Source organism: Panthera onca, chromosome A2 (assembly GCF_046562875.1).
Source record: "Panthera onca isolate mPanOnc1 chromosome A2, mPanOnc1 haplotype 2, whole genome shotgun sequence".
Lineage (NCBI taxonomy): Eukaryota > Metazoa > Chordata > Mammalia > Carnivora > Felidae > Panthera > Panthera onca.
Window position 1 is genome coordinate 42,474,608 of NC_138340.1, and position 12,885 is coordinate 42,487,492.

Genomic DNA, 12,885 nt, shown 5'->3' on the forward strand with positions numbered 1-12,885 from the left:
TAGGTTTGTCTATGTTTTTTTCCTAACCAATCTGTATGTTTATGTTTTTGTTTTAATTTACCAGGGTCTTTATTTGAGTTTTACTCTGCAAATGTTTCTTATGACAATGCTCTTTTTAAAAAACATTTTTTATTGTGGTAAAAAACACATGATATGAAATGTGCCATCTTAACCATTTTAACTGTTTAGTTCAGTAATGCTAAGTATATTATCATTGTTGTGCAATCAATCTCCAGAACTATTTTATCTTACAAAAGTGGAACTCTATATCCAGTAAATACCTCTCCTCCTGTTTTTTTTAAGCACACATTGGATTTCTTCTCTTCATTCATATTTTATGTTCTTAAATAACCCACCCCAATTAATGTTGATTTTTAAATAAATATTTCTCTCTACTAAGATACATTTACTTTATAAATATTTTTTAAACTTGACCTCTGTGAGACACCATGTCTGCAACTGTAAGCAAAATAGATGCATTCCTTGTCATCATGGGGCAAAATCTGTGATGCAGTGATGATAAGAACATAAAAAATGGTAGTTACATTGACTGACATAACAGTATAAATAATAATGAAAACAATACCATTGAATCCCAGGATTTGTTTTCTCAAGAGATGCTATGAAATTGTGCCTCTTAAATCCTCAAACTTATAATTGAATATGTCAAGGACAGATTTTGCCCATCTATTTTGATAGTTCTCACCTGCTCTAGAGACCTGCCCACCCCCCACATGACTCCCCAGTCTGCGCAATGACTACCTGCCTTGGCGGTTCCACTTGCAAAGCTATTCACTTTAGCTTCTAACGAGGGCCCGCCGGGATGGAATTGCAGGCAGACATAATCTCTGCACCCGTATCTAATGGAGCTCAAGAATGACAACACAATCTTGAAACGACTTACCCGCTTTCTACCAAAGGCCTCTAGAGTTTCCCATATCACTATGGATAATTATTACCTTGCTTCTCCAGACTACACCTCATCTACCTATTAAACACACACACACACACACACACACACACACAAAGGACAACAAAACCCAGCCTGGAGATGTGTAACAGCGTAAGATACTGGAGTGAGACAGGCTGCCGTGTAGCTCTTGCACTTACTGTGTGACAATGGACAAGTTGTTTAACCTCAGTTTCCTAAACTAGACTTCCCCTAGTTCATAGATGTGAAGATCTTTGAATAATTCCTGGACCATTACCTAAGTCCCGTAAGCATTATATACGTATTTGCTACTGGAAGCTCTGTGGTTTGGTGAACTAGATAGTAATTTGTAACTGGTGCCCAACTATAATTCACCATATTCCCCAATTCCACTGCATGCCTACCTACACTCTGTTTAGATGCCTAAGTTTACAAACTTTTCATTCCACCTAGATGACATAGCTCTGAGTAGAAAGAAAACACTTTTAGCCAGTAAAATACCCTTGGGACCAAAGAGTTCTAGGCAGAAAAGTCCAGATGCCCTCTTAAAGCCAGATCACTGTCACAGAATGGGCTTTGGAAGAATGACCTAGTTTCTAAGCTCACAATGTTTTCATATCTATTCTTCTGGTTATCCCTGGTACCTAGAAAGAAAGCTCTTGTGCTTTGCCACTCTTACCACTTTCCATAGCTTTGTTCACTGCACGACTGCTGTTACCAGACAATTTCTCCTGGACAGAGGCATATCGTTCATGATTCTCATCTACTATGGATGGTCTCCAACATTTCTTCCAGTTAAAGTTCTTATAATTTTAGTAATTCTTTGTTTAGCAAAAGGCTGTCACAACACCTGTGACTTCCATATCTACATGTTAATAGCATTTCTGTCTTTGAATCTGAATGTAAAAGCTATATCCTCTAGAAAGCTTATGCGAAGTCTTCCCCCAACGTGTTTAAATTTGGTTGTTATGCTTTTCTATACCTAGTATTTGATGCCTCTTCATGGTTACATTGAACATATTTGCATTATTTGTTCTACTCTGTCTTCTCCATTAGACTCTATGCTTCACAGAGATGATCAAGTTTGCTGGTTTTATTTTATTTTATTTTATTTTATTTTTTGCTGAGGACAACTCTAACTTTGGTCATAGTTGCCAGAATCTAAAACATACCTTAATTTTTATAAAATGTTAGTGTTTTCAAGATTCTTCCATTTATTTTATTTTGATTTTTATTTCTACTTAATGTTCATAATCCTTATCTCTAGATCAATTATGTAAGACAATCCAGATTGTGGTTTATTTTTGAAGAAATATGAACTGAATTGAGGGAACTCTTACACAAAATTCCCCATAGAAGCTCCAGTGGTTTTGCTATTACACTATAATCCCCGTTAAACATCTGACTCTCCATTATGGGAAATTTGCTTTGGCAGAATTCAAACAGAATGAACATAAATCTGAATGAAATATGTTCATGGGACTCATTAGTCCAGCTCCCTTGCCTCACTTAAATATATAGTACCTGTTAATTCCTACTAGGTTCTTTCACAGTTTTAAAGGTATCTGTGGACTCTTATCTTAAACATTATGTGCCATCTTCAAAATTCTTTAAGGCTTATGCCCTAGATTTAAACAGAATGTTCTTACAAGGCAATAATTTCTACAAAGACGTGATTTAAAAAAAAAAAAAAACATTTTACCCCCCTCTATTAACAACTTTCTAGAAAATTAGAAATAAGGAGATTATTATTATTGTTATTCCTGGTGAGTTAACTGCAACATTATATTTCATGAAATGATTCCTTTTCTTATGAAAAATAAAAACATCAACACTAGCAACAGCAATTAGCATTTACTGAGCCCTGACTAAATGTCTAGGATTTATTTGAGTTTTATATTTTTTATGTATGAATCTCACAATAATTCTATTAAGCATATATTAGTGTTACTATTCATACATGAAGAAGTAGGCTGCACACAAGTAGAATGCACTCAATATGAGTTGGTAAATGAAAGGAGATTTCAAAACCAGTTCCTTCTGGGTCCAGGGTTCATGTACTTTCAGTAAGAGCTGCCTGAAATGTGTAATCATTATTTAAAGCTAGAAAACAAACAAACTTTGTCTGAGTACTTTGTAAAACTTTACAAATCAGAAAAGCATAGTGATGTAATGTTAACCGAGAAAGGACAGACTCCATCTGAGCACAGAATTGGGACGAACCATCCAGATGTAGCTTCTATGGTATCTTTTTACAGAATGGAAGAAGACAAAGACAGGGATTTTATATAGTCTTTATGTAGTGCCCAATATAGTCTTATAACATGACATTTCATTCTATTCCTATTCTAAACTTAGAAGGATCAGAACATAGACAAATATAGCTGTTATGAGAAGAGAACAGATTCTCCCCTCATAAAAACTGATGTGTTAAGATGAATAATAGGTGAAAAAAAAAGCAGACTTCTTACTTATAATGAGATCAGATAACAACCAAGAATAAGTTAAGTATTTTGCTAAATGAAAAAGAAAAAAAAGGAAAGAAGTTAAGAAATGATGGATAACAAAATGTTTAGTTATATACTTAAAGTTAAAATTCCTAATAGAATATTATTGAGTTTATTGAGTAGTAATGGTTAGGAATCCATTCAGCTGCAGGTAGCAGAAAAACCAACCACAAATAGCTTGAAGCAGTTGTTCTAAAACATGGCTGATTTTAGAATTACCTAGACAGCATTTAAAATGAGTGAATATTAGCTCCACTTCTTTCTGTTTCTGGTGAAACTGGTCTCTTCCTGTATAAGTATTTTTTTTTTAATTCTCTTAGTCATTCTATTGTCAGTCTATGTATCAGTTATCTATTGGTGCATAATGAATTGTCCCAAAACTTAGCAACTTCAAACAATAAATATTACTATCTTACATGTTTAGGTCATGAATCTTGGTACAGTCGAGCTGGGTACCTGCGGCTTAGGCTCTGTCCCAAGACTAATCAAGGTATCAGTTGGGACTACAGTTGTGTCCAGCTTCAGCTGAGGGATGATCTGCTTCTTAGCCCTCTCACACTGATGAGTCTTTTGGGGTGATAGTGGGGTCTGGAGCCGACAGCCAAGAAAGAATTCTTGAAGATGACTTTTGTTCCAAAAGGTGATTTTATTGGGGCGCCTGGATGGCTCAGTCAGTTAAGCATCCGACTTTGGCTCAGGTCATGATCTCGCAGTTTGTGAGTTCGGGCCCCGTGTTGGGCTCTGTGCTGACAGCTCGGAGCCTGGAGCCTGCTTCAGATTCTGTGTCTCCCTCTGTCTCTGACCCTCCACCCGTTCATGCTCTGTCTCTCCCTGTCTCAAAAATAAATAAATGTTAAAAAATTTTTTAAAAAAAATTTAAAAAAAACAAACACAAAAGGTGATTTTATTAAAGCACAGGGACAGGACCTGTGGGCTGTAAGAGCCCCCTTGGGACCATGAGGAGAGACTGGTTATGTACTATGGGGTTGGGGGAAGTAAAGTCCAGATGAAGTTTCCAAAGAGATTTTCATATGCTAACGAAGACTCCCAGGATCCCATAGGCCTAGCTATTGTCAAGCTAAGGTTGTTTTTCCCTCTAGCAAAGCATTAACGTTAAGACAGTGGGAGGTCATGGAGAAACGTTTTACTCTGCCAGCCTCAAGTATTTGTCAACGGGCTGCAGGTTATAAGGAAATTTAATTTTACCTGCCATTTCCTTTTTGCCTTTGTTCCCAGACACTATGGAGAGAAGGGTTGGGGCTCCAGGAAACTGAGTCTACAGGTTTCTGGAGATTGGACTATTGATGATTGCCTTTTTCTTGTACTTTACTAAGATATGTGTAAACTGATGGAGACTCAAGTCCTGCAGGACTGTGATCACCATCAGTTAGCCATTTGTTTTTCCCCTTTCCTTTGTTCTTGGGTAGCCAGGAGTGCCCAGGGAATGTCGCACATATCCCACCTGGGGGTGGTGGGTGTCTGCCACCTTGTCAGCTTGCCTTATGCTCCCTCATTAACATGGTTGTTGGGTAGCCTCAATCCCTGAGTCCCTGTGGGTTTTTGCAGAGACACCAATGTTTTTGCCATGTGAGCCTCTCCAAAGAACAGCTCCCAGTATGACACCTTAAAATAGGTGATCCAGAGAGCAACAAAGAGAACCCCATATGAAAGCCATGGTCATGTGTAACCTAATCTTGGAAGTGACATCCCTTCACTTTTAACATACTCTGTTCTTGAGAAGCAAGCCACTAGGTCTAAGTCACTCCCAAGGGGAGAGATTACAAAAAGATTGGCATACCAGAGAGTGAAGACCATTGAGGGACATTTTAGAGATAGCCTAAGGCAGCCAGGAATCAGAATTGGCTTAAATAAAGAGAGCTTTTTCTTTCTCACATAACAAGAAGCCAGAGAGAGGCTCAGTAGCTGAAAATGTTCTGGGCTGCCAAGAAAGCAGAATGCCAGTCATCTCCTGGCATTTGACAGGGACAAGGGGAGAGAGGAAGAAGGAGGTCTATGCCAGACATGCCTCTCCTTTTTATTAGGGAAGCTAATATCTTCTTGTGTCTTCCTGGAAGACATTTGTTTGTGTCACTTGGGCTCCCGTAAATAGAGGTGGAAGTGAGTGGTGGATGTTTACCCTCAACCTTGATATAGGAGCAGCAAGGGAGCCTGGGGTTGTGAACAGCTTTTGAGTGCCCATCAGTAGTGCGTGCACACAGTGCATACATTTCTTTGTATGTTCCTCTTCACTGTATCTTAATTTCAGTTTGTAAACTGAAGTGCGAATTAGTGCTAGTACAATAAATGTACTAAAGTCCATTATTTCCCGTAGCTTCAAACATATCACAATATACTCTTGAACCGGAAAGTAGCAAAACACCTTCAAGCAGCTCAAAGAGCTCTAATCAAGTTCGTGCGCCTAAATTTACAGGAAATGCCTCAGACCTTCATTTTCAGTTTCATTTATGAGTTTTTAATTCACAGTGATAACAGAATTAATGATTAACTCATTCCACAGCTTGAAAAATAGGTTTGCCTCAGTTTTTGCCTAAAGGGTAAACTCAATATTTTAGCATTTTATAAAAGGGCTTTCCTAATCTGGTCACAACCTTTGTTCATTGTCTTACTCCTCACTGCTTCTTCCACACTCTCTTGTCTCCAGCAACTCATGTGTTCGGAGAATAACATCTTCTTCTTGACCTTGCTGCTCTCTCTCTGCCTGCAGTGTCCTTCCTGACTCATCTTTCAAGGTCTACATCACATCAAACAATCTCAGATGCCTACAGGGACAGAGAAACAATGCAAATGAGAAGAATGTGCTGGTGGATGCATATTAAACACATAGAAATAACTCTTGCAACAAGAGATATGCTCCATCCCATTTTTTTCTTAACATTTTCTCTCTTCTTGGTTGTTCTTTTAGACAAAAGAATTTTGATGGAAATGTAATGATCAGCCTAGGCTCATCACTGCTGTGTGGGATATGGCTACAGTATTGTCGTATCTTCTATTTCCTTTAAGTTTTTTTTTTGGGGGGGGGGGTAGTAATTAGAAATCCATAGTTCTGTGGAGTATTTTGTCTTGTTTTGGGTGTGTTTGTTTGTTTCTTTTTTGTTTGTTTGTTTTTAGAGAGAGATTGGGAGCACGGAAGAGCGGGAGAGGAGCAGAGATTGAGAGAGAGAGAAAATCTAAAGCGGGCTCCACACTCAGCACAGAGCCTGATGTGGGGCTCAATCTCACAACGCTGGGACAATGACCTGAGTGGAAATCAAGAGTCAGATGTTCAACTGACTGAGCCAGCCAGGTGCCCCAGAAATCCATAGTTTAATATGAAGCATCCCATTTTAAAATCCAGGTATATGAATATACATATTTATCATTTAATTAATTTAATGGAGAAAGAGAACATTCTACATGCTGCATTAAATACATCTGTAGTCTGGAGTCAGCCTGCTGACTGCTAGTTTGCAAGCCTATATCAAAATAATTTCTTTTTTGGAGTCTTTCCTAAATGTCCAAGCTAGTTTCTTCCCCCACTGTGCTCCAGAAGTAGCAGGCTGACCTCCAAAATAACACTTTGTATATTCTACACCTGTGGTGTGTATGTAAGTCTTTACCAGGACTGTGATATTGGAGAGCTGAGTCTGCACATTTTGACCGAATTCCCAGCATAGCACATGGAGTTCATCTTATAGTTGATACCTTGTAAGTGCCTGATGCAGTAATACATCTTGAATGAATAAAGGAATCCAATGAAGAAATGGAGTTGATATGGAGTTGATGTGGAGAGCACATGATCTAGTTAGAGAACAAATAGGCTTTGATTTAGCAATGAAATACTTGCAGGAGAAATTTCCTGGATGGACTCCTTGGATAGAAGCATTGGATAGTGGCCCAAGATTCATGCATTTCACACATATGTGTTGAGAGCCCATGATTCATCAAGTTCTCTTCTTATTCATGGGAATTCAGAAAACAACAACACAGAAAAAAAAAATCTTAGTAAGAAAGGAAAGATAAGAAAAGCAAAAAATAAAACAAGTCATGTTTTCAATTGTTATCATGTATTTTGGGTGGGGTGTAAAATGAAACCAGGATGGAGGGATATGCTAGCAAGAACCTGATGAATGAGATTGGGTTGTGTACAGATTGAAATAGGCTAGTCATGTTAGCTCTCTGTGAGAAGGGGAACATTTGAGTGAAAACCTTAAGGAAATAAGGGAGCCATGCAAGTGGATATCTGGAAGAAAAGTGATCCAGCAGATGGAACATCAAGTTCAAACCCTGAGGCAAGAGTATACCTATTCAAAGAAAGAAAGCTGGTGAAGGGAGGAGAGAAGAGAGTAGAGATAGGGAGGAAGCCAGATTAGACACATAACAGGAGGCTAAGAGTAAAGATCTCTTAGGACATTTATAAGCATTTTGTAACAACTTTAACTTAAAAAAAAATTTTTAAATTTCTTTATCTTTAAAGAGAGAAAGAGAGAGAGACTAAGCACAAGTGGAGGAGGGGCAGAGGGAGACACAGAATCCAAAGTGGGCTCCAGGCTCTGAGCTGTCAGCACAGAGCCTGATACAGGTCTCGAACTCACAAACTGAGATCACAACCTGAGCTGAAGTAGGATGCTTAACTAACTGCACCACCCAGGCACCCTGTGACAACTTTGACTTTTACTCCAAGGTAGATGGAAGCCATTGGAAGAGCAGAAGAGTGACACGATTTGACATATTTTCATGAGATCCTTCTAGTGATTCTGTTGAGATTGGACTGGATGGGAATAAAAGAGGAGAAGGATGACTACTGAGACAGTGATTGAGGTAATGCAGGCAAACATGCAGTTCAAACCAGTGCTGTGGTCACAGAGGTAAAGAGGCTGATAGACAACTTGGTTTCATACCTCCTTAGGTTATTCACGTAACACCACACTCACTGCAGAATAATTGGGTCACAAGGTGACATATCAGCTGAGTCCAAGAATATCTTCTCTGGGATCTTTCTAATTTCAGCACAGCCAAAATGAGAATGAAATTGCCTAATCACCATTTATTCCCAACATTTAGGACAATGTCTACCACATATACATTAGATGGATGGGTGGATGGATGGATGCATAATCTGATTGACTCAGAATTTAAGCATTATTCATATTGCTATTTCTCACCATTCAGTGCAATTTGTATTCTTGGAAGCATGAATTGAGAACAGCCACAAGTGCTGATTGTGGCAAATGTGCTGCTGTAAAGCTGGGCTACAAAGACAGCCATTTTGTCCTGTCTGGTGATAAATAGGCATAGTTTGAGTAATGGCAATTAGAGCCAGAATTCAACTGGTGAGTCACTGTGAACACTACTTGAGTGAACTGACGGATTGTGATCATGACTATTCCTCATTTGGAAGCCTGGGGACTTAATGCTTTTGTTTGCCTGTGTTTTCTCCCTGGCACAGTCTGTGAGCCTGGAATGAAAAGATGATTATCTTTAACCAACATCTCATATTCTTTGATTTTCATCAAGCTTTTCACATTTTCATATCAAGAAAATTGAAAATGATTTTTATATAAGACTGACTCAATGACGCTTTTGCAACAAATTGTCTTTTAAAATATAATATGCAGACCTTTTTTCAAAAAGTAAGTCTTGTAATAACTTCATAAAGCAAGAATGTATTAGTTCTTCATCTTCCAAAAAATAAATTGAAGCCACTGTCCCTATTTTGATTAAAATAATTTTATACACACTCAGATACATAAAATGCTTTATGAAGGGGCTAACACAAGATTCCACTATAAATCTTAAAACTTTGAAAATTCTGTCACTATTGGATCATCCAACTGAAGAACAATGTCTTTTTTTAGGTATCCCTCGTAAATTTTTTCTCTTAATTTTTCTATAAACAGTTTGGTGTGTTTTGCTATCGAGCAACTTAAATGTATATTTTTTTAGGTCTTGCGGTCATTATTTAAAGTAGGCTGATAAACAACAAAGGCAGTTGATGTCAATAAAACTTAGAAGAATAAATATAAGGACAAAGGGCGAAGAAAATGTGCATCTGCTGAAAGGAAAGATACTGTTGAATACTGATTAGGAAAGTGGTCTGGGAGTTGTTGGAGAAAACCTCTAAAGCATGCAGCTTAATGTACAGCCGCAGTGAAAGGGCAGGGAGAATGCTAGATCATATGGCTGGGGAAAGACAATATAAATCAGATTTGGCATCGTTAATCTAAGTTCAAGTGCTAATGTCACCTAAAGAATTGTTCCCTACTTTGCTCCTGGTCAAGAAAGGTGCAGAACAATGCATTTGCTGCTGAAATGGTGTAGTAATGAGGCAGCTACAGGAATTTAGTGGTCTGTGGTTGGCAAGTAGGAGAAAAAAAAAAGAAGATTCACAACGCTGCTGGTAAGTGCACGCTAAGATGGGTGTCACTGCTCTTTCTCTTCAGATGAGCCATTGAGAGTGAAATAAACAAGAGATAGCATCGAGTTCATATTAAACTAAACCCCAAGCCACTTCAGCCAGACTTGATGGAGACTTCCACATTCCCCAAAACCCTCAGATTTCTACCCTTTCAGTTTGTCTAATCTTTCCCCGGAGGATACTTTGCTGCCTCACTTGACGAGTAGTTCTCTTTATTTGGTTTTCTTCCTTTCTTCTTTTATTTATCTGCCTCTTCTCTTATTGGTATGTTATGAGAACTAAAGAGGATACTAAAAATTTTTTAAATTAATACAATCCTTGGTACATATTAAATGCTCAATTATATGCATTATTATTCAAACGACTACCCATTCTTACCTTTTCTTTATCTCATTGCAGTCCTTTTTACTCTGGCCATTCTTCCCATGTATTGTATTGTAGAAGCGTACATTTCAGAGCTGAAAGCCTCTATTGGTAATGTGTTTTACAGGTGTAAAAAAATGGAGTCTCAAGGGAAAACATGATGAGCAGCAAATCTCAGAGTTGGTGCTTCTATGAAGACTTCTCTCCCATTTTCCATCCAACTCGAATCCTTAGTTTAGGGTTTCCTTACAGGGCATAAAAACACTAGATTCTCTCAATTCTGTCTTTAAAGTATTTTTTCCTGTATATCACTCCCTCCATTACCATCCTGCCACCATATCAACATCATGCTTGGATCATTGCAGTATCTCCCTAGCTCATTTCTTGGCTCCTCTCTCTCTTCGAATCCATTTACTCATCATGAAAGGTCACACTTCTAGAGCCATGACACTTCTGCTGTCACTTTAATCTTCCATGAATGCTCAAACCGAAATTCATATAAATACAAACTCCTTTGCCTCATTCTGAATACTCCTCATCCACTGCCTCTCTTCTTGCCACCGCTCTTCTCCAACACACCTCTCAATGCCAGATGGCCCACTGTTCTCAATATATAATAAATAAGCTACAGTTGTGCCCATTTATATGCATTTGCTTAAATGTTCCCACTACAAAAGTATGTTATAGCATACCACACTATGTTATATATATTATTCTATTTCTTCCTTGCCTAAATTTTATGTATCCTCAATCCAAGGTAATGTGAAATTGAAAAACTGAAAGGGCCAGAAAACCCCAGAAAGTTGTTATGTGTCCATATATACAAGCATATGTATGCTTGTAAACAAGCATACTGGTATTTTTTCCTCTGAATTATTATTCCAAATGTAATATCCTTCACCATCTTGTAAGGAAAAACTTCATGTGAGGATAGGTTCAAAACAAAACAATAATCAAAGCAATTCTTATGTCTGAAATTACCCTACTTGCAGGATCAGTTCTTTGATATTAAAAAAAATGGATTCATTTAACTTGATAAATAAGAGGTTATTAATACCTGATATCCTCTCTTTGCTTGCAAATTGATTTTTTAATGAATTGGTGGAAACTTTGTTTGAATTTTTCTGGTACCATTACCCTTTTCACCTTTGCAAATCTGAGTTGACAGTGCTACAGAATGCTGCAGACAGCAGGATGCATAGTAAAAGATACAGCCATTGGACTGGTTGTCTTATCCACACAGAGCCATCAACAGGCTATCAACAGGCCCCCATAGATTTCCTCTTCCGGACACTTTTGGCACATAAGCTCTTCCTAGTGTCTTTATGATTATGTTTATGGTTTTTAGATATTATGCAAAATATCACAGTACTAGATATAGTCGTAGAGGATGCATTAGATATCAGTGCACTTAACACATGTAGGCAAATTTAAAATGATCTGTAAAACATTGGAGTGCGTGGGTGCCTCAGTCAGTTAAGCGATGGCCTCTTGATTTCAGCTCAGGTCATGATCTCACAGTTCATGGCAATGAGCCCTGCATTGGGCTCTGTGCTAACTGCATGAAGCCTGCTTGGGATTCTCTCTCTCCCTCTCTTTCTGCCCTTCTCGCACATGTACGATCTCTCTCGAAATAAATAACCTTTAAAAAATAAATAAAATATTGATAGTATACTGAAGGGCAAGGGGGCAGTTAGGTGAGGCATACCACGAGGACTCAGGTGCTTCTGCTGCCAATGGACAGTGAGCTGTTTGTGCACGGGTGGCTTAGTGTGGCTCTCCAACTGTAGCTGTGTCAGCCTGTTATGATGCTCTCTCTTACATCCTGGCTGCTGGAATCCTCAATACTAAAGTGAAATATTCAAGGCTCTCCAGCACAGATAATGGCCACATTGACCTTCAGTTTAAGAAAAGCCCTCCTGGGGTGTCTGGTGGCTCAGTCAGTTAGTTAGGCGACCGACTTCGGCTCAGGTCATGATCTCACAGTCCATGGGTTCTATCCCTGTGTTGGGCTCTGTGCTGACAGCTCAGAGCCTGCAGCCTGCTTCGGATTCTCTGTCTCCCTCTCTCTCTGCCTCTCCCCTGCTGGCGCTCTCTCTCTCTCTCTTTCTCTCTCTCTCTCTCAAAAATAAATAAACATTAAAAAAATTAAAAAAGAAAAAAAAAGCCCTCCTAAGATCCCATATAAGGTCATTATGCTTGCTACAGCCCTGGTTTGGATTGGTGCCTTTCTCATTGCCATAGGCTCCCTTCTGCTGGTGGGCTATATCAGCGAAGGAGTGGGGAGTGGGGGGAGGGAAAACAGGCTTGTCCAGTCCTGATCCTTGGCACCCTGGTGCTCCTGCCAGAATTTTACCACCTGCGCATGGCCTACTATGCATCCAAAGGCTACCAGGGTTACCCCTACGATGACATTCCAGATTTTGATGAGTAGCACCCATCCTCAACCCTGAGGGGATGAGTCACAGATGGGACTGAGCCCAGCTTTAAGATATTGAGTAGAAACTGTGACTAAGGGCTAAGGAGTTCTGCACTTTGCAGATGACAAATGAAAAATGGCCAGATTTTATGGGTCCATCCCCAAGATGTCAGCTGAGCTTACAATAACAAATTAACTGATTAGGACACGCTCTAGTTTTCATCTTCTGGCCCTGGCAAAAGCTGACAAG

At 38.9% G+C, this 12,885-nt stretch overlaps 1 pseudogene; it reads left to right on the plus strand.

Annotated features, from left to right (window-relative positions):
* Nucleotides 1–12,650, plus strand: part of LOC132675898 (transmembrane protein 230-like) — a 63,213-nt pseudogene extending 50,563 nt beyond the window's left edge.
* Nucleotides 12,651–12,885: the final 235 nt, after the last annotated feature.